This window comes from Somniosus microcephalus, chromosome 15 (assembly GCF_052327205.1).
Source record: "Somniosus microcephalus isolate GS21.2 chromosome 15, FLI_Smic_1.0, whole genome shotgun sequence".
NCBI lineage: Eukaryota > Metazoa > Chordata > Chondrichthyes > Squaliformes > Somniosidae > Somniosus > Somniosus microcephalus.
Genome location: NC_141001.1, coordinates 3,485,007 through 3,507,950, shown reverse-complemented (window position 1 = coordinate 3,507,950; position 22,944 = coordinate 3,485,007). Strand labels below are relative to the sequence as shown.

At 48.3% G+C, this 22,944-nt stretch overlaps 1 protein-coding gene across 1 annotated transcript in view; it reads right to left on the bottom strand.

The window, feature by feature from the left end:
* LOC147106505 (lysosomal acid phosphatase-like) overlaps positions 1–22,944 on the bottom strand; it is a gene marked incomplete at its 5' end in the record, with an annotated part of 147,412 nt that overhangs the window by 101,917 nt on the left and 22,551 nt on the right. The window lies entirely within an intron of this gene.

The window sequence follows — 22,944 nt, the reverse complement described above, 5'->3', positions numbered from 1 at the left end:
CCCCTCGAGCGTGCTCCGCCATTCAATAAGATCATGGCTGATCTGATCCTAACTGCCAATCCACTATCACAGAACCATCTCCTGCATCTAACAGAATTAGACACACGAAATCGGAGCAGGATCAGGCTACACGGCCCCTGGGCCCGCTCCGCTAACCACAGGGCCATGACCGATCCGAACCTAGACTCGTCCAAATTCCTGCCTGCTCCCCGTAACCCTTAATTCCCTTTACTTCTAGGAAACTGTCTATTTTTGTTTTAAATTTATGTAATGATGTAGCTTCTACAGCTTTTTGGGGCAGCATATTCCATGGACCTACCATCCTCTGAGTGAAGTAGTTCCTCCTCATCTCAGTTTGGAAAGAGCAGCCCCTTATTCTAAGACTATGCCCCCTAGTTCTAGTTTCACCCATCATCGGGAACATCTTCCCTGCATCCACCCGATCCAACCCCTTCACAATCTTATATGTTTCAATAAGATCGCCTCTCATTCTTCTGAACTCCAATGAGTAGAGTCCCAATCTACTCAACCTCTCCTCATATGTCCATCCCCTCATCCCCGGGATTAACCGAGTGAACCTTCTTTGTATTGACTCGAGAGCAAGTATGTCCTTTCTTAAGTATGGACACCAAAACTGTACGCAGTATTCCAGGTGCGGTCTCACCAATACCTTGTACAACTGAAGCAATACCTCCCTATTTTTATATTCTATCCCCCTAGCAATGAAAGCCAACATTCCATTGGCCTTCTTAATCACTTGCTGCACCTGCATACTAACCTTTTGAGTTTCGTGCACCAGGACCCCCAGATCCCTTTTTACTTCAGTACTTTCCAGTTTCTTGTCATTAAGATAATAACTTGCTCTACGATTTTTCCTGCCAAAGTGCATAACCTCACACTTTCCAGTATTGTATTCCATCTGCCAAATCTCTGCCCACTTACTTAGCCTGTCTATGTCCCCTTAAGGGTTTTTTATGTTCTCCTCACTCACTGCTTTACCCCCATCTTAGTATCATCTGCAAACTTTGATATGTTACACTCGGTCCCCTCATCCAAATCGTTAATATAGATTGTAAAGAGTTGGGGACCCAGCACTGACCCCTGCGGAACACCACTAGTTACTGATTGCCAGTCTGAGAATGAACCATTTATCCCAACTCTCTGCCTTCTGTTAGATAGCCAATCCTCTATCCATGCCAGAATATTACCCCCAATCCCGTGATTTTTTATCTTAAGCAATAATCTTTTGTGTGGCACCTTGTCAAATGCCTTTTGGAAGTCTAAATACACTACGTCCACTGGTTCCCCTTTATCCACCCTAAATGTTACTTCCTCAAAGAACTCCAGCAAATTTGTCAAACATGACTTCCCCTTCATAAAACCATGCTGAATTTGTCCTATTAAATTATGATTATCCAAATGTCCTGTTACTGTCTCCTTAATAATGGACTCCAAAATTTTACCTACCACAGATGTTAGGCTAACCGGTCTATAGTTTCCAGCCTTCTGTCTACTGCCCTTTTTAAATAAGGGCGTTACATTAGCAGTTTTCCAGTCTGCCGGGACCATTGCCGAGTCCAGGGAGTTTTGGAAAATTATTACCAATGCATCCACAATCCCTACCGCCACTTCCCTCATGACCCTAGGATGTAAGCCGTCAGGTCCAGGTGATTTATCCGCCTTGTGTCCCATTATTTTACCGAGTACCACTTCCTTAGTGATTTTGATCGTGTTTAGCTCCTCCCCCCCTTTAGCCCCCTGTTTGTCCAGTGTTGGGATATTCTTAGTGTCTTCTACTGTAAAGATTGATGTAAAATATTCATTCAGTGTTTTTGCCATCTCCATATTTCCCACCATTAATTTCCCGGTCTCATCCTCTAAGGGACCAACATTTACTTTAGCCACCCTTTTTCTTTTTATATAACTATAAAAACTCTTACTATCTGTTTTTATATTTTTTGCTAATTTACTTTCATAATCTATCTTCCCTTTCTTAATCAATCTTTTTGTTATTTTTTGCTGTCTTTTAAAGTTTTCCCAATCCTCTATCCTCCCACTAGATTTGGCTACCTTATATGCCCTTGTTTTTAGTCAAATACTATCCTTAATTTCTTTACTTAGCCACGGATGGCTGTCTTTTCTTTTACACCCTTTTCTTCCCAGTGGAATATATACTTTTTGGAAGTTGTAAAATAACTCCTTAAATGTACACCACTGATCATGTATCGTCTTACCCTTTAATCTATTTTCCCAGTCCACTCTACTCAATTCCGCTCTCATACCTTCATAGTCTCCTTTATTCAAGCTTAGCACGCTTGTTTGAGATCCAACCTTCTCACCCTCTAATTGAATATGGAATTCAACCATGTTATGGTCACTCATTCCAAGGGGATCCTTTACTGGGACATTTTTAATTAATCCTGTCTCATTACACAGGACCAGATCTAAGGTTGCCTGCCCCCTGGTCGGTTCAGTTACATACTGCTCAAGAAACCCATCCCTAATACACTCAATGAACTCATCCTCAAGGCAGCCCTGCCCAATTTGATTTGTCCAATTAATATGATAGTTAAAATCCCCCATAATTATAGATGTTCCCTTATTACAAGCCTCAACTATTTCCTGATTGATACTCCGTCCAACAGAGTTGCCACAGTTCGGAGGCCTATAGACTAGGCCCACAAGTGTTTTTTTCCCCTTATTATTCCTTACCTCCACCCAAACTGTTTCATTGTCCTGATCTTTTGACCCAATATCATTTCTTTGTATTACAGTGATTCCTTCCTTTATTAACATAGCCACCCCACCCCCCCTTCCTTCCTGCCTGTCCTTCCTGATCGTTAAATAACATGGTATGTTTAATTCCCAGGCATTGTTACCCTGCAGCCATGTTTCTGTAATGGCCACAAGATCATAGCCATATGTAGTTATTTCATAGAGTCATAGAGTTATACAGCACGGATAGAGGCCCTTCGGCCCATCGTGTCCACGCCGGCCATCAAGCCCTGTCTAATCTAATCACATATTCCAGCATTTGGTCCGTAGCCTTGTATGCTGTGGCATTTCAAGTGCTCATTCAAATGCTTCTTAAATGTTGTGAGGGTTCCTGCCTCCACAACCCTTTCAGGCAGTGAGTTCCAGACTCCAACCACCCTCTGGGTGAAAAAGTTCTTTCTCAAATCCCCTCTAAACCTGCCGCCCTTTACCTTGAATCTATGCCCCCTAGTTATTGACCCCTCTACTAAGGGAAAAAGCTCCTCAGCATCCATCCTATCTATGCCCCTCATAATTTTGTACACCTCAATCATGTCCCCCCTCAGCCTCCTCTGCTCCAAGGAAAACAAACCCAATCTGCCCAGTCTCTCTTCATAGCTGAAGCGCTCCAGCCCTGGTAACATCCTGGTGAACCTCCTCTGCACCCTCTCCAACGCGATCACATCCTTCCTGTAGTGTGGTGACCAGAACTGCACACAGTATTCCAGCTGTGGCCTAACCAGTGTTTTATACAGCTCCATCATATCCTCCTTGCTCTTATATTCAATGCCTCGGCTAATGAAGGCAAGTATCCCATATGCCTTTTTTACCACCTTATCCACCTGTTCCGCCACCTTCAGGGATCTGTGTACTTGCACACCCAGATCCCTCTGACCCTCCGTCTTGCCTAGGGTCTTACCATTCATTGTGTATTCCCTTGCCTTGTTAGTCCCCCCAAAGTGCATCACCTCGCACTTTTCCGGGTTAAATTCCATTTGCCACTGTTCCGCCCATGTGACCAACCCATCTATATCGTCCTGCAGACTGAGGCTACCCTCCTCGCTATTTACCACCCTACCAATTTTTGTATCATCCGCGAACTTACTGATCATACCTTTTACATTCATATCCAAGTCATTAATGTAGACCACAAACAGCAAGGGACCCAGCACCGATCCCTGTGGTACCCCACTGGCCACAGGCTTCCAGTCACAAAAACAACATTCGACCATCACCCTCTGCCTTCTGCCACTAAGCCAGTTTTGTATCCAATGTGCCAAGGCACCCTGGATTCCATGGGCTCTTACCTTCTTGACCAGTCTCCTGTGCGGGACTTTATCGAAGGCCTTACTGAAATCCATGTATACCACATCCACTGCGTTACCCTCATCCACACACCTAGTCACCCCCTCAAAAAATTCAATCAAATTAGTCAGACATGATCTTCCCTTGACAAAGCCATGTTGACTATCCCTGATTAATCCTTGCCTCTCCAAGTGGAGACAAATTTTGTCCCTCAGAATTTTTTCCAATAATTTTCCTACCACTGATGTTAGGCTCACTGGCCTGTAGTTCCCCGGTTTTTCCCTTCTTCCCTTCTTGAATAATGGTACTACATTAGCGGTTCTCCAGTCCTCTGGCACATCCCCTGTGGCCAGAGAGGTCCTGAATATATGTGTTAGAGCCCCCGCAATCTCTTCCTTTGCCTCGCACAGCAGCCTGGGATACATTTCATCCAGGCCTGGGGATTTATCCATTTTTAGGCCAGCTAAAACCACCAATACCTCCTCCCTCTCGATGTTAATATGTTCGAGCATATCACAGTCCCCCCGCCCTATTTCTATGTCTACATCGTCCTTCTCCACAGTGAAAACAGATGCAAAAAATTCATTCAGAACCCCTCCTACATCTTCCGGCTCCACACACAGATTGCCACTTTTGTCCCTAATGGGCCCTATTTTTTCCCTAGTTATCCTCTTACCCTTAATATACTTATAAAACATCTTAGGATTTTCCTTTATTTTGCTCGCCAGTGTTATTTCATGGCCCCTCCTTGATCTCCTAATTTCTTTTTTAAGTATCCCCCTGCACTTTTTGTACTCCTCTAGGGCTTCCTCCGTCTTGAACCTTTTGTATCTGCCAAAAGCCCTCCTTTTTTTCCTAATCCATTCTCGTATATCCCCTGACATCCAAGGTTCCCTGTGGTTTTTGGAACCACCCTTGACCTTTACGGGAACATGTTGCCATTCACTGAATCACAGAATCACAGAAACCCCACAGTGCAGATTGAGGCCATTTCGGCCCATCGAGCCTGCACCGACACATATCCCACCCGATCCCCGTAACCCCTACACCAACACATATCCCACCCTATCCCTGTAACCCCACGTATTTAATCCCCCTAACACTAAGGGTCAATTTATCATAGCCAATCAACCTAACCCGCACACCATTGTATGATCTCAATCTCCCTTCTGAAAGCCTCCCATTGCTCCGATGCGGATTTCCTACAAGTAGCTGATCCCAGTCCATTTTGGCCAGATCCTGCCTTATCCTATTAAAATCGGCCTTCCCCCAATTTAGAACCTTTATTTCCGGCCCATCCATTTGTGCCATTAACACATCTATTTTGTTACGAATGCCTTGACAAGGTACAGACTTAGTAAACATAGCCTGGCCATCGAAAAAGGCAGACACAGACAGACCCGGCTGCCAAGGGAGGACAGGATATGCTCTCACTGAAGTCAGGGAGTGGTGGAGACAGAGATGCACTTCCTCACAGCTTGTGGAAAATATCAGGGCATCAGGGAGAATTTCTACCAAAAATTCACACAAATATGCCCTGAATTCAGAAATTTGAATGACGACCAAAAACTCCCATACCTACTAGGGGAACAGAGAAACTGTGTAACCTTAGCGGCACACTATGTTACAGCTTGCCATAAACAGAGGGACAACCAGTAAACCTAAGAAAAGAGTATCTGTAAATGTTTTTTGATGCTTTGGCAACATAAGATGTACCTTATCATGCCAATAAAGCGATTTGAATTGAATTGAATTGAATTGACTGGGGGGGAGAGAGAGAGTGACTCGGGGAGAGAGAGAGAGACTGGGGGAGAGAGAGGAGAGAGACTGGGGGAGAGAGATGGGGGAGAGAGAGAGAGACTGGGGGAGAGAGAGAGAGACTGGGGAGAGAGAGAGATAGAGAGACTGGGAGACAGAGAGAGAGAGATAGAGAGACGGGGAGTGAGAGAGAGATTAGGGAGAGAGAGAGAGAGAGACTGGAGGAGGGAGAGACTGGAGGCGAGAGAGAGAGAGACTGGGAGAGAGAGACTGGAGGAGGGAGAGTTTGGAGGAGAGAGAGAGACTGGGAGACTGGGGGAGAGAGAGAAACTGGGGGAGAGAGAGAGAGAGAGACGGGGAAGAGATAGAGAGACTGGGAGACAGAGAGAGAGAGACTGGGAGACAGAGAGAGAGATAAAGAGACGGGGAGAGAGAGAGAGATTGGGGGGAGAGAGAGGGAGAGGGCTAGAAATTTGGTATCGCCCTGTTTGGAGAGGGAAGGAGAGAGAGAGAGGGAAGGAGAGAGAGACAGAGGGAAGGAGAGAGAGACAGAGAGAGAGGGAAGGAGAGAGAGAGACAGACAGAGGCAGAGATGGAAGGAGAGAGAGAGACTGGGGGAGAGATAGAGAGACGGGGAGAGAGAAAGAGTAGAGAGACTGGGGGAAGAGAGGGACTAACAATAACCAGCCCCTGGACAGTGACAGCGTAACACAAAGAATTCGACCCAACACAATCGTCGCTAAGCAAAAGGAAAAATATCTGTCATATTGGGCAGAAACAACAAAAACCCAAAGCAAACTCAATTGCTACTTGGCCCTAAACAGACAATACAACATGGCTGATTACCTGACCATGGTAAAGGATAGCAAACTGAGAAAAACCTTGATAATGTACAGACTTAGTGAACATAGCCTGGTGATCGAAAAAGGTAGACACAGGCAGACCCGGCTACCAAGAGAGGACAGGATATGCTCTCACTGCAGTCAGGGAGTGGTGGAGACAGAGATGCACTTCCTCACAGCTTGTAGAAAATATCAGGGCATAAGGGAGAATTTCAACCCAAAATTCACAAAAATATGCCCGGAATTCAAAAACTTGAAGGGCGACCAAAAACTCCCATATCTACTAGGGGAAGAGAGAAATTGTGTAACACTAGCGGCAAACTATGTTACAGCTTGCCATAAACAGAGGGACAACCACTAAATATAAGAAAAGAGTATATATAAATTATATGAAAGTATATTTATACACTCAGGGATATATCTGTTTATACACTGTATGGATAGATCTGTATTTTTGTGTACAAACATGAATGTTTTTCGATGCTTTGGCAACATAAGATGTAACTTGTCATGCCAATAAAGCGATTTGAATTGAATTGAATTGAATTGAGAGAGAGAGAGACGGGGAGAGAGAAAGAGTAGAGAGACTGGGGGGAGAGAGGGAGAGAGAGAGAGACGGGGAGATAGAGAGAGAGACTGGGGAGATAGAGAGAGAGACTGAAGGGGGAGAGAGAGCGCGACTGAGGGGGAGAGAGAGAGAGACTGGGGTAGAGAGAGAGAGAGACAGGGGAGAGAAAGAGAGTAGAGAGACTGGGGGAGAGGGAGAGAGTGGGGGAGAGAGAGAGAGAGACTGGGGGGGTAGAGAGCGACTGGGGGAGAGAGAGAGAGAGATGGGGGAGAGAGAGAGAGAGTAGAAAGACTGCGGGGAGAGAGAGGAGAGAGACTGGGGAGAGAGAGAGAATGGGGAGATAGAGAGAGAGAGAGAGAGACTGAGGGGGAGAGAGAGAGAGACTGGGGGAGAGAGAGAGAGATGGGGAAGGGAGCAGGGGGTAGGGGGTAGGGGGAAAAACATATGATGTAATTAAATCAATGTATACAAACAACAAATGTGCAGTTAAAATTGGAGACAAACAAACAAAATACTTCCCACAGGGGCGGGGGGTGATGCAGGGTGTGGTAAACCACTGTTGTTAGTATTGTTGTACTTGTCTGTGCATGCCTCAGCTGACTCCGCCCCTGGCTCCACCCTCATGGCTGGGTATAAAGGTCGCTGCTCAGAAGCCTCCGGCCCTTTTGGATACCAGGCAACCCCAAGAGGCATGCTCTGTTCTTTGGTAATAAAAGCCTGTTTATTACTTACTCAATCTCCAGTCTTTTGTAGCAATTGATAGTGCATCAATTTTATTACCAAAGTTAAATGTTGGCTGCGGATGCTGATCAACCGATGGCGCAAAACGCTGAGCAGCAGGCGCTGCTGCGAGCCCTCAGACCAACATGCCTGGACCTAGACCCCCAAGAAGCGGGTTCGTCGACTAAATTCGCACAATGGCTGCGTTGCTTTGAGGCGTATCTGGAAGCCTCGACCGTGACTCTTGATGAAAATAAACTGAAAATCCTGGCCTCGAAGGTGAGCCACCAAGTCTATACTTTAATCCAAGATGCGACGACCTACGCGGCGGCTATCGACCTACTGAAAGGGCAGTATGCACGCCCGGTTAACACGGTCTATGCCAGGCACCTTTTAAGATCTCGCAGACAGCAGCCCGGGGAATCGGTGGAAGCCTTCCTACGGGCACTGCGGGTACTCGGACGCGGCTGCGACTGCAAGGAAGTATCGGCCGCGGCACATGCGGAGGGACTGATACGAGACGCTTTCGTTGCGGGTCTAAGGTCCGACTACTCCCAGCAGAGGCTGCTGGAGAAGGGTGAAATAGACCTGACAAAGGCAGTGTCCCTCGCGCTCTCGCTCGACGCGGCCCACAGAAATATGGACGCTTTCTCCCCTCATCACCCCGCGCCGTGGACGCCGCAATCTTGGGCCATGGGACCGCCACCTCCAACTGCTGCAGCGATGTCCAAGGCACAAAAATGCTATTTTTGTGGCCAAGCTAAACACCCTAGAGCACGCTGCCCCGCGAAGAATGCTACCTGCTCCGGCTGCGGGAAGAAAGGTCACTACGTTAGCGCCTGCAAAGGGAAGACCGCTAACGCCAGCAGCGCTGCGTGCGAACCGTGGGCGCAGCCATCTTGTCCGCCATCTTGGGCTCCCCCAGCCGCGTGGGGACCGTGGGCGCCGCCATTTTGTCTGCCATCTTGGACGCCTCCGACTTTGGTTACGGGGGACCCGGACTCCACCACCGCCTCATCGGACGACCGCATCGACACGCTTGAACATACGCTGGCTTCCGTGACGCTGGATCAATCTCTCCCGCATCAACTGTCCAGGTCCATGATGGACATTACGGTAAACGGCTGCGCCACTACCTGCCTTTTTGACAGCGGGAGCACGGAGAGTTTTATACACCCCGACACGGTGCGCAGTTACTCTCTCCCGGTCCTGCCGACGCGTCATCGCATCTCTATGGCTTCCAAAGCCCAGTCAGCGGACGTCGGTGGCTACTGTATGGTGACTCTTTCAGTGCGGGGTACTGAATACAAAAATTTTAAACTTCTGGTCCTGCCCCATCTCTGCGCTGCCGTCCTACTGGGGTTGGATTTTCAGTGCCACCTTAAGAGTGTCACTTTAGCGTATGGTGGACCCCTCCCCCCTCTCACAGTCTGCAGCCAGCAGTTTTTAAATCGCCCGCCGCGCGCCATTTGCAGCCTCTCCACCCTTAAAGTCTCCCCCCCCTCCTTGTTCGCTAACCTCACCCGCGACTGTAAGCCCATCGCTACCAAAAGTAGGCGTTACAGTGCCGGGGATAGGGGTTTCATTAAATCCGAGGTAGCGAGACTCCTGAAGGAAGGGATTATCGAGAGCAGCAATAGCCCATGGCGAGCACAAGTGGTGGTGGTGAAGGCTGGCGGCAAACAGCGCCTAGTTATTGACTACAGCCAGACGATCAACCGCTACACCCAGCTGGATGCATATCCACTCCCCCGCATATCTGACATGGTCAATCAGATAGCACAATACCGGGTGTTCTCGACGATTGATCTGAAGTCGGCATACCACCAGCTCCCCATCAGGGCTGAGGACCGCCAGTACACAGCTTTTGAAGCTGACGGTCGGCTCTATCACTTTCTCAGAGTTCCCTTCGGCGTCACCAACGGAGTTTCTGTCTTCCAACGGGAGATGGACCGGATGGTTGACCAGAACGCGCTCCAGGCCACTTTCCCATATCTAGACAATGTCACCATCTGCGGCCACGACCAGCAGGACCACGACGTTAATCTAGAGAAATTCCTCCGGACGGCCCAGCGGCTGAATCTCACATACAACAAAGACAAATGTATGTTTCGTACTACGCGCCTTGCTATTCTTGGCTGCGTAGTGGAGAACGGAGTCATCGGCCCAGACCCCGATAGAATGCGCCCCCTTATGGAGCTCCCCCTCCCCCACTGCCAGAAAGCACTGAAGAGATGCCTGGGGTTTTTCTCTTACTATGCGCAGTGGGTGCCCAACTATGCGGATAAAGCCCGACCCCTCATCAAGTCCGCCTCCTTCCCCCTGACAGCAGAGGCCTGTGCAGCCTTCACTCTCATAAAAGGAGACATTGCGAAGGCCACAATGCACGCTGTGGATGAGTCCCTTCCTTTTCAAGTGGAGAGCGACGCATCCGACTTTGCCCTAGCTGCAACCCTTAACCAGGCGGGGAGACCCGTGGCCTTTTTCTCAAGGACCCTCCAGGGCCCCGAGATTCGACACTCCTCTGTCGAAAAGGAGGCCCAGGCCATTGTGGAAGCCGTGCGACATTGGCGGCATTACCTGGCCGGAAAACGATTTACCCTGCTCACTGACCAGCGTTCAGTGGCTTTTATGTTTCATAATAAGCAGCGGGGCAAAATCAAGAATGACAAGATCTTAAGGTGGAGAATCGAACTCTCCACCTACAATTACGATATCTTGTACCGGCCCGGGAAACTCAATGAGCCCCCAGATGCCCTATCACGTGGTACGTGCGCCAACGCGCAGGTTGATAGGCTACAGACCCTCCACAATGACCTCTGCCACCCGGGGGTCACCAGGTTCTTCCATTTTATCAAATCCCGTAACCTGCCCTACTCCATCGAGGAGGTCAGGACCATGACCAGGAACTGCCAGATCTGTGCCGAGTGCAAGCCGCATTTTTATAGGCCAGACAGAGCGAGCCTGATCAAAGCCACGCGCCCCTTCGAGCGGCTGAGCATCGATTTTAAAGGGCCCCTCCCCTCCTCTGACCGCAATGTGTACTTCCTCAATATAATTGATGAGTACTCCCGTTTCCCGTTTGCCATCCCTTGCTCGGACATGACCAGTACCACGGTCATTAAATGTCTGAATGACCTCTTCGCCTTGTTCGGTTTCCCTAGCTATATCCATAGCGACAGGGGCTCATCTTTTATGAGCGACGAACTTCGGCAGTACCTGCTCGCGAGAGGCATTGCTACAAGCAGGACCACCAGCTACAACCCCCGGGGTAACGGCCAGGTGGAAAGGGAGAATGCGACAGTCTGGAAGGCAGTCCTTTTAAACTTAAAATCTAAGGGCCTTCCGACCTCCCGCTGGCAGGAGGTCCTCCCTGCGGCGCTCCATTCCATTCGGTCGCTGCTCTGTACACCCACCAATGCCACTCCTCACGAGAGAATGTTCTCCTTCCCCAGGAAGTCCACGTCGGGGATTTCGCTACCAACATGGCTGACTTCTCCAGGTCCCGTCCTACTGCGGAAGCACGTGAGGACCCATAAGGCGGACCCCCTGGTCGAGAGGGTGAGCCTCCTCCACGCTAACCCGCAGTATGCTTACGTGGTGTACCCGGACGGGCGGGAGGACACAGTCTCCATTCGAGACCTCGCACCTGCAGGTGCTCCTGAAACACCCTCTTCGCCACCCACCGCTACTCCTGCCTACCCCCAGGACACAGTCCCCGCACGAGACCTCGCACCTTCGGGTGCCTCTGAGAGACCACCATCGCTACCTCCCATTACCCATGCTCTGACCCCTGTAGACGGCATGCAGCAGCCCCAGGGTCCGCCACCTGCTACACCTCCTCTGAACGAGACACCGGGTTCACCGTTGGATGCTGCACCATCACCGCCGCTGCTGCAACGCTCAGGACGGCTTACAAGGCCTCCTGATAGACTTCAGTACACGAATTTTTAGTGCACTTCACCCCGCCGGACTCAATTCTAAACAAGGGGTGAATGTGGTAAACCACTGTTGTTAGTATTGTTGTACTTGTCTGTGCATGCCTCAGCTGACTCCGCCCCTGGCTCCACCCTCATGGCTGGGTATAAAGGTCGCTGCTCAGACGCCTCCGGCCCTTTTGGATACCAGGCAACCCCAAGAGGCATGCTCTGTTCTTTGGTAATAAAAGCCTGTTTATTACTTACTCAATCTCCAGTCTTTTGTAGCAATTGATAGTGCATCACAGGGCTCGCCAATCTCACCGACACTCTTTAATATTTACATAAATGAATTGGCAAAACTGCTTGAACAATCTACAGCACCCGGCCTCACCCTATATGAATCCAAGGTTAAATTCCTCCTCTATGCAGACGACCTGGTTCTGCTGTCACCAACTAAGGAGGGTCTACAGCAGAACCTGGATCTGCTGGAGTCGTACTGCCAGACTTGGGCCCTGACAATAAATCCCCAAAAAACCAAAGTCCTTGTGTTCCAGCAAAGAGCCAGCCATCAGGGGCCCAAAATAAATTTCACACTAGGAACAACCAAAATTGAACAAACCACTAACTACACATACTTGGGCTTAAAAATCAGTTCTACGGGAAATTTCAAACTGGCTGTGAATGAACTGAAAGAGAAAGCAAGAAGGGTTTTCTATGCCATTAAAAAATCAATCCAAATAGAAATCCCAATTAGCATTTGGCTAAAAATTTTCAAATCAGTCATTGAACCAATTGCACTCTATGGCAGTGAGGTGTGGGGACCGCTAACACAACAAGAATTTGCAAAATGGGACAAACACCCAATTGAGATCCTACATGCAGAATTCTGTAAAAGTATCCTCCGGACTCAAAGGAACACCATAAACAATGCATGCAGGGCAGAACTAGGCCAATATCCATTAATAATCACTATCCAAAAAAGAGCCACCAAATTTTGGAAACACCTAGAAATGAGCAACCCCCAATGCTATCATTACGAAGCCCTGAAATGCCAAGAGAGGACCATAAAGAAGAATACCCTCAGTCAACTAGTCCTGGGACTCAGTGAAGTAACTACTAACACTACTAACAATAACCAGCCCCAGGACAGTGACAGCGTAACACAAAGTATTCGACCCAACACAATCGTCGCTAAGCAAAAGGAAAAATATCTGTCATATTGGGCAGAAACAACAAAAACCCAAAGCAAACTCAATTGCTACTTGGCCCTAAACAGACAATACAACATAGCTGATTACCTGACCATGGTAAAGGATAGCAAACTGAGAAAAACTTTGACAATGTACAGACTTAGTGAACATAACCTGGCGATCGAAAAAGGTAGACACAGACAGACCCGGCTACCAAGAGAGGACAGGATATGCTCTCACTGCAGTCAGGGAGTGGTGGAGACAGAGATGCACTTCCTCACAGCTTGTAGAAAATATCAGGGCATAAGGGAGCATTTCAACCCAAAATTCACAAAAATATGCCCGGAATTCAGAAATTTGAATGACGACCAAAAACTCCCATACTTACTAGGGGAAGAGAGAAGTTGCATAACACTAGCGGCACACTATGTTACAGCTTGCCATAAACAGAGGGACAACCACTAAATATAAGAAAAGAGTATATATAAATTATATGAAAGTATATTTATACACTCAGGGATATATCTGTTTATACACTGTATGGATAGATCTGTATTTTTGTGAACAAACATGAATGTTTTCCGAAGATTTGGCAATATAAGATGTAACTTGTCATGCCAATAAAGCGATTTGAATTGAATTGAATTGAATTGAGAGAGAGACTGGGGAGAGAGAGAGAGACTGGGGAGATAGAGAGAGAGAGAGCGAGAGAGAGACCGGGGGGCGTGGGGGGGAGAGAGAGAGAGACTGAGGGGAGAGAGAGAGAGAGAGAAGGGGAGAGAGAGAGAGGGAGATGGGGGGAGAGAGAGAGAGAGAGAGATGGGGAGAGAGAGAGAGACTGGGGGAGAGAGAGAGAGAGTGGGGGAGAGAGAGAGAGAGACTGGGGGGAGAGGGAGAGCCTGGGGGGGCGAGAGAGAGACTGGGGGGGGGGGAGAGAGAGAGACTGGGGGGGAGAGAGAGAGATGGGAGAGAGAGAGAGTAGAGAGACTGGGGGAGAGAGAGAGAGACTGGGGGAGAGAGAGAGAGAGAGACTGGGGGGGAGAGAGAGAGAGACTGGGGGAGAGAGACGGGGAGAGAGAGAGAGAGACTGAGGTGAGAGAGAGAGAGAGACGGGGGAAGGGAGAGAGAGACTGGGGAGAGAGAGAGCTAGAGAGACTGGGAGACAGAGAGAGAGAGATAGAGAGATGGGGAGCGAGATAGAGATTGGGGAGAGAGAGGGAGAGACTGGAGGAGGGAGAGACTGGAGGAGAGAGAGAGACGGAGAGAGAGAGAGACTGGGAAAGAGAGACTGGAGGAGAGAGAGTCTGGAGGAGAGAGAGAGACTGGGAGACTGGGGGAGAGAGAGAGACTGGGAGATAGAGAGAGAGACTGGGGGGGAGAGAGAGAGAGACTGGGGGAGAGAGAGAGACTGGGAGATAGAGAGAGAGACTGGGGGGGAGAGAGAGAGAGAGACTGGGGGAGAGAGAGAGACTGGGAGATAGAGAGAGAGACTGGGGGGGAGAGAGAGAGAGAGACTGGGGGAGAAAGAGAGAACTGAAAGAGAAAGCTAGAAGGGCTTTCTATGCCATTAAAAGATCAATCCAAATAGAAATCCCAATTAGCATTTGGCTCAAAATTTTTAAATCAGTAATTGAACCAATTGCACTCTATGGCAGTGAGGTGTGGGGACCGCTAACACAACAAGAATTTGCAAAATGGGACAAACACCCAATTGAGATCCTACATGCAGAATTCTGTAAAAGTATCCTCCGGACTCAAAGGAAAACCATAAACAATGCATGCAGGGCAGAACTAGGCCAATATCCATTAATAATTACTATCCAAAAAAGAGCCACCAAATTTTGGAAACACCTAAAAATGAGCAACCCCCACTGCTATCATTACGAAGCCCTGAAATGCCAAGAGAGGACCATAAAGAAGAATACCCTCAGTCAACTAGTCCTGGGACTCAGTGAAGCAACCACTAACACTACTAACAATAACCAGCCCCAGGACAGTGACATCGTAACACAGAGAATTCGACCCAACACAATTGTCACTAAGCAAAAGGAAAAATACCTGTCATACTGGGCAGAAACAACAAAAACCCAAAACAAACTCAATTGCTACTTGGCCCTAAACAGACAATACAACATGGCTGAATACCTGACCATGGTAAAGGATAGCAAACTGAGAAAAACCTTGACAAGGTACAGACTTAGTTAACATAGCCTGGCCATCGAAAAAGGCAGACACAGACAGACCCGGCTGCCAAGAGAGGACAGGATATGCTCTCACTGAAGTCAGGGAGTGGTGGAGACAGAGATGCACTTCCTCACAGCTTGTGGAAAATATCAGGGCATCAGGGAGAATTTCTACCAAAAATTCACACAAATATGCCCTGAATTCAGAAATTTGAATGACGACCAAAAACTCCCATACCTACTAGGGGAACAGAGAAACTGTGTAACCTTAGCGGCACACTATGTTACAGCTTGCCATAAACAGAGGGACAACCAGTAAACCTAAGAAAAGAGTATATACAAATTATACGAATGTATATTTATACACTCAGGGATATACCTGTTTATACAATGTATGAATAGATCTGCGTTTATGTGTTCAACCATAAATGTTTTTTGATGCTTTGGCAACATAAGATGTACCTTATCATGCCAATAAAGCGATTTGAATTGAATTAAATTGAATTGACTGGGGGAGAGAGACGGGGGAGATAGAGAGAGAGAGAGAGACTGAGGGGGGAGAGAGAGAGAGAGACGGGGAGAGAGAGAAACTGGGGGAGAGAGAGAGAGAGAGAGAGAGACTGGGGGAAGAGATAGAGAGACTGGGAGACAGAGAGAGAGAGTCTGGGAGACAGAGAGAGAGATAAAGAGACGGGTAGAGAGAGAGAGATTGGGGGGAGAGAGAGAGGGCTAGAAATTCGGTATTGCCCCATTTGGAGAGGGAAGGAGAGAGTGAGAGAGAGAGAGAGAGGGACGGAGAGAGAGACAGAGAGAGGGAAGGAGAGAGAGAGAGAGGGAAGGAGAGAGAGACAGAGAGAGAGGGAAGGAGAGAGAGAGTCAGACAGAGACAGAGAGGGAAGGAGAGAGAGAGAGACGGGGGGGAGAGAGAGAGACGGGGAGAGAGAAAGAGTAGTGAGACTGGGGGAGAGAGGGAGAGAGAGAGAGAGAGACGGGGAGATAGAGAGAGAGACGGGGGGAGAGAGAGAGCGACTGAGGGGGAGAGAGAGAGACTGGGGTAGAGAGAGAGAGAGACAGGGGAGAGAGAGAGAGAGTAGAGAGACTGGGGGGAGAGAGGAGAGAGACTGGGGAGAGAGAGACTGGGGGAGAGAGAGAGAGAGACCAGGGGGGAGAGAGAGAGAGCGACTGAGGGGGGAGAGAGAGAGAGAGAGAGACGGGGAGAGAGAGGGAGAGACTGGGGGAGAGAGAGAGAGAGACTGGGGAGATAGAGAGAGAGAGACTGAGGGGTAGAGAGAGAGCAACTGAGGGGGAGAGAGAGAGAGACTGGGGGATAGAGTGAGAGATGGGGAGAGAGAGAGAGTAGAGAGACTGGGGGGAGAGAGAGGAGAGAGACTGGGGAGGGAGAGGGAGAATGGGGAGATAGAGAGAGAGAGAGAGAGAGAGACTGAGGGGGAGAGAGAGAGCGACTGAGGGGTGAGAGATAGAGAGACGGGGAGAGAGAGGGAGAGACTGGGGGAGAGAGAGAGAGACTGGGGAAATAGAGAGAGAGAGACTGAGGGGGAGAGAGAGAGCGACTGAGGGGGACAGAGAGAGACTGGGGGAGAGAGCGAGAGATGGGGGAGAGAGAGAGTGAGTAGAGAGACTGGGGGGGGGGAGAGAGAGAGAATGGGGAGATAGAGAGAGGGACAGTGACAGCGTAACACAAAGAATTCGACCCAACACAATCGTCACTAAGCAAAAGGAAAAATATCTGTCATATTGGACAGAAACAACAAAAACCCAAAGCAAACTCAATTGCTACTTGGCCCTAAACAGACAATACAACATGGCTGATTACCTGACCATGGTAAAGGATAGCAAACTGAGAAAAACTTTGACAATGTACAGACTTAGTGAACATAGCCTGGTGATCGAAAAAGGTAGACACAGGCAGACCCGGCTACCAAGAGAGGACAGGATATGCTCTCACTGCAGTCAGGGAGTGGTGGAGACAGAGATGCACTTCCTCACAGCTTGTAGAAAATATCAGGGCATAAGGGAGAATTTCTACCCAAAATTCACAAAAATATGCCCGGAATTCAGAAATTTGAATGACGACCAAAAACTCCCATACCTACTAGGGGAAGAGAGAAATTGTGTAACCTTAGCGGCACACTATGTTACAGCTTGCCATAAATAGAGGGACAACCACTAAATATAAGAAAAGAGTATATACAAATTATATGAATGTATATTTATACACTCAGGGATATATCTGTTTATACACTGTATGGATAGATCTGTATTTTTGTGTACAACCATGAATGTTTTTCGATGCTTTGGCAACATAAGATGTACCTTGTCATGCCAATAAAGCGAATTGAATTGAATTGAATTGAAATTGAGAGAGAGAGAGAGAGACTGAGGGGGAGAGAGAGAGAGACTGGGGGAGAGAGAGAGAGAGACTGGGGGAGAGAGAGAGAGAGAGAGACTGGGGGAGAGAGAGAGAGAGAGGGAGAGACTGAGGGAGAGAGAGAGAGAGAGAGATGGGGAAGGGAGAGAGAGACTGGGGAGAGAGAGAGAGACTGGGGAGATAGAGAGAGAGAGAGAGAGAGCGAGAGAGAGATTGGGGGGGAGAGAGAGTGACCGGGGGGGGGTGGGGGGGGGAGAGAGAGAAAGACTGAGGGAGAGAGAGAGAGAGATGGGGAGAGAGAGAGAGACTTGGGGGAGAGGGAGAGAGTGGAGGGAGAGGGAGAGAGTGGGGGAGAGAGAGAGAGAGACTGGGGGAGAGGGAGAGAGTGGGGAGAGAGAGAGAGAGATAAAGAGACGGGTAGAGAGAGAGAGATTGGGGGGAGAGAGAGAGGGCTAGAAATTCGGTATTGCCCCATTTGGAGAGGGAAGGAGAGAGTGAGAGAGAGAGAGAGAGGGACGGAGAGAGAGACAGAGAGAGGGAAGGAGAGAGAGAGAGAGGAAGGAGAGAGAGACAGAGAGAGAGGGAAGGAGAGAGAGAGTCAGACAGAGACAGAGAGGGAAGGAGAGAGAGAGAGACGGGGGGGAGAGAGAGAGACGGGGAGAGAGAAAGAGTAGTGAGACTGGGGGAGAGAGGGAGAGAGAGAGAGAGTGAGGGAGACAGCCAGACAGAGTGAATACACATGCTGAAGATGGGCTGCTGAATTTTTAGTGTTTTTAGTGTTTAAAGTGGGGAAAAAAACAGGTTCATTTCAAGTTTAAAAAGGTTTTAAAGTTAAATTTAGTTCTAGTTAAGTTAGTTTAGTTTGTTTAGTTAAGTTTAAGTTTAGTTTAGTCTAGATTAAGTAAGGAAGGAAAAGACCACCAAAGAGACCACCAAAGGAAAAAAAAACCAGAGGAAATTAGAAAAAAAAAGCCAAAGAAAAAAAAAAAGAAATAAGGGAAAAAAAATAAATATACAAACCAAAGAACAGCGGCCGCACGGGGCCACAGCAGCAGCAGAAGCGAGGTGACTCGGCCGCATCGGGAACCGAGGCGCGAAGGCCGCACGGAGACGCAGCGGCAGCCGGAGCGAGGAGACTCGGGGAGGCCGCTTCGGGAAACGAGGCGAATCGGGGAGGCCGCACGGAGACGCAGCGGCAGCCGGAACGAGGTGACTCGGGGAGCCCGAGCGGCGAACGAGACACGGCCCGATCGGCGGCCGCAGTCCAACACCCGAGCGACGACCGCAGTCCAGCACCCGGGCGACGGCCGCAGTCCAGCACCCGAGCGACGACCGCAGTCCAGCACCCGAACGGCGAACGAGGCACAGTCCGAGCGGCGTCTAGGATAGAAAGCCCGGGAAAGGCCCGAGGAGCCAGGCCCAGAGACCTCTGAGGTGAAGGGGAGCAACCAGAAGGCTTCCAGAAGCAAACCAAGACTGTGAGTACAGGGCCCAGGGAGGGAGACTGAAGCCAGGGAAAGGCCCGAGGAGCCAGGCCGAGACAGAGGCACAGAGACCTCTGAGGGGGAGGGGAACAGCCCGAAGGCACCGGGAAACAGCGGCTCACAGACCCAGGCCTGAGAAGGGTGAACCCCGAAGCCGAGGCCCAGGGACCACGGGGTCGGAGAGGGGGACCGGGAAAGTTCGCGAACAGGGAGAGGGAAACACCAAACCCGGGGCCCCAGAAAAGCTTATTCTAAGATCAACAATACTTTACCAAAAATGAGCGAATCAGAAGATCCACAACAGCCCCGCTTCCAGATTCCCCCCAACACCGCAAAAAAAGCTATAAAAGCGATCAAGCATGAGCAGATGAGAGAAAAACCAGAAACACTTTTGCTGACTGTTACAACAATGGGACAAAAAGTAACCTCATTTTCTACTCAGATCAGCCAGTGGCTTGGATCACAGCAATAAAATCACACTATACCAATGTTAAGCTAGAAAATACCGCAAATGGGTCCATAATGAAAATTAACACACCAGGAGACAGTTCAACTACGACGGTCAACGCGTACAATACCGGAACAATATTAGTGCAAGGCAACCTCGACAAATTTGCAACAGCCTTCAGGACACTGAAAAAATTAACTAAGGGGGGAAGGAACAGCCCCAGAGTGGCCCGCACTCCCCACAACATTGACAACTTACCAGGAGAAAATCTGCCTGGTCAGGAGGTGAACGAGCCACACAGTTCAAACCAGACACCAACCCCGGGGAACCACAGCCACACGATACAACTGACAAACCCCAGCATAACTACCAGGGAGGAAGCCACACATAGTCCCCCTACCATTCCCAGCTCACCAAGAGAAGAGCAGCATAGCCAGGAAGTGAGTGAGCCCTCCAGGGCCGACCAGCCTAGCCAGGAAGTGAGTGAGCCTTCCAGGGCCGACCAGGCACATACCCCGGGATCACACAGCCAGATACAACCAAAAGATAAATTTAATCAATTAGAGATAGAGGTGGTTAAACTTAGAGAGGACTTCCTCAAAATGAATGACTATCAAAATCAGGAGAGGGAGAGACACAAGAGAGAGCTGAAGCTACTTGAGAACCAGGTGAATCTACTTAGGAATCAGGTGAAAGAGCTGCAGGGAAAAGAAGAGAGCCATAGAGGAGAGATAACACCATTAGACCAGCAACCAGAGGCTAGAGATAAGACAAGACAGAGCCGGACGGAACGGCTGCACTCCCACACGGAACAAAAGCAACAGACACACAATACAAGGGGTGCCACACAGACCGACCAGCATACTGATTCGCAATCTTCCCCCACCACCGTGGAACCACAAGCGGGCCGCTCACAAGAGGTACGCACACACCAGACACCCCAGCCCAGCACACACACTATGAGTCCAAGCGAAAGCCACCAGACAGTAAACACAAACAAGGCTGACGTCGTAATACTCATAGACTCAAATGGGAAATTTCTATGGGAGAAAAAGCTATTCCCTAGAAGTAAAGTAGAAAAGATCTGGTGCCCAACAACAAACAGAGCCATGGGATGGCTGACCAAAGCCAGATTAGGCTCCCCCCAACACATAATAATACACACGGGCACAAATGACCTAAAGACCCAACAGAAAGAAGTAGCAACATCGCTCAGAGCAATGATTAGGAAAGCAAGCAGTACATTTCCAAACACTAGAATCACTGTTTCCACAATATTGCCGAGAACAGACTTCAACAACAACACAATTCATGAGATAAATGCCAGCATAGCAAGAGACTGCGAATCAAACCACAACGTACACCTGGCCCAACACCCCACCCTTGATGAGGAATGTCTTTACGACCACGTCCACATCCAAAGGCAAAGAATATCGATCTTTGCTAAAGCCCTGAAGGACGTCGCTTTTAACCGGGTCCATACCCAGACTCCAAGAGGACCCCCCCCCGACCACCAGAGATCAGCGGGGTACATATCAGGAACACTACAAGGACCACCAACACACCAACCGAGACCAGAGAGGATCCCCATGAAAAACAACAATATCAGACCTGCACCACTCCTGTCCCACAGGGGAATAGGACTGCTCCCAGCCAGACAGAGGGAGAGATGCACAGGACGTACGCAATACCTCAGACAGAAACAATCCATTAAGAGACAATAAGCAGATGTGCAGCAGCATCTACTTCCGCCTTATGGATCAAGGACTAATTAATAGAAAGAACTGTAACCAAATTGTATTAACTTTTGTAGACAACTGATGTGATCTTTTTTTTCCCACACTTAGACACGACAAACACGTACCACTCTTTAACCTATCATAGTAAAAGATCAAACTTAACATGAAATCCTTATATATTTCGACCTGGAATATCCAAGGTCTACGCTCTTCACTGTGAGAAGTGAAAAGTAGGACCCCAGAGTTCATAGATGAAACTAAAGACCTAGATATTATCATTTTACAGGAAACTTGGTATAAAGGAAAAGGACACACTGGCTGTCCCCAAGGGTACACTGAGCTGGTGGTCCCCTCCAATAAATTACCAAGTGTAACCCAAGGCAGAGACTCCGGAGGCATACTGATCTGGTTTAAAACAGAACTTAAGAATTACATCAAATTTATAAAAAAGGGCGAAAACCATATGTGGCTCAAACTTGAGAGGGAGATTATCTCAAACACCCAAGATGTTTACATTTGCGCACTTTATATCCCTCCAATCGATTCCCCGTACTTTAAAGAGGACACCTTCTCCAACATGGAGGGGGAAATTATCCAATACCAGGCCCAGGGGAACGTGTTGATCTGTGGGGACCTCAATTCAAGAACGGGTGAAGAACCAGACTTCACCAATAATCAGGGAAACAATTACATTTTCGGGAATAACCACTTTGACATCCCTTCCCTTCCATACAGGCATAACTGTGACAAGCAGTCAAATACCAATGGAAAACAGCTACTACAGCTCTGTCGAAACCTGGGTCTGTACATTGTCAATGGTAGGTTCATAGGAGACCTCCTAGGAAGATCGACCTATTGCTCACCTCTTGGCTGCAGCACAGTAGACTATATGATTACAGACTTAGACCCATCCTCTTTCAGAGCATTCACAGTCAAACCACAAACAACACTGTCAGATCACAGTCAAATTACTATGTTCCTCAAAAAGACAGAAACAAACAACATAGAAACACAACCCAGTAAACTGTACAACACCAAAAAATCGTACAGATGGGCCAAAAATGACACGGAAAAATACCAGAAAACAATTAGCAATGCATCAACTCAAGCTCTCTTAGACACCTTTCTGGATAACATATACACTCACAATAAAGAAGGCGTAAACCGGGCAGTTAGTAAACTAAACAATATTTTTGATAATTTGGCAACAAATGCAAACTTGAAAGCTCGCAAGAACAAACCCAAAACAAAAAACTATGAAAAATGGTTTGACCGAGATTGCCATAACATGAGGAAAAAAACTTAGAAAAATATCAAACCAAAAACACAGACATCCAGAAAACGAGGAACTACGCCTTACTTATTGTCAGACACTAACACAATACAGAAACACACTCAGAACCAAAAAGAGCAATATATTAAGAATACACTCAGCTCCATGGAGGAATCCATTGATTCCAATTGTTTCTGGGAAAACTTGAAAACACTACACAAAAAACAACATGACGATTTGGCCATTCAAAATGGGGACACATGGGTAAACCACTTTGAAAAATTATACCAGAAAAAAACACTAAGACCAGAGCAACACCAAATATGCAAAAAACTGGAAAAGCTAGAAATGGCCATAAAAGATAACCAAAA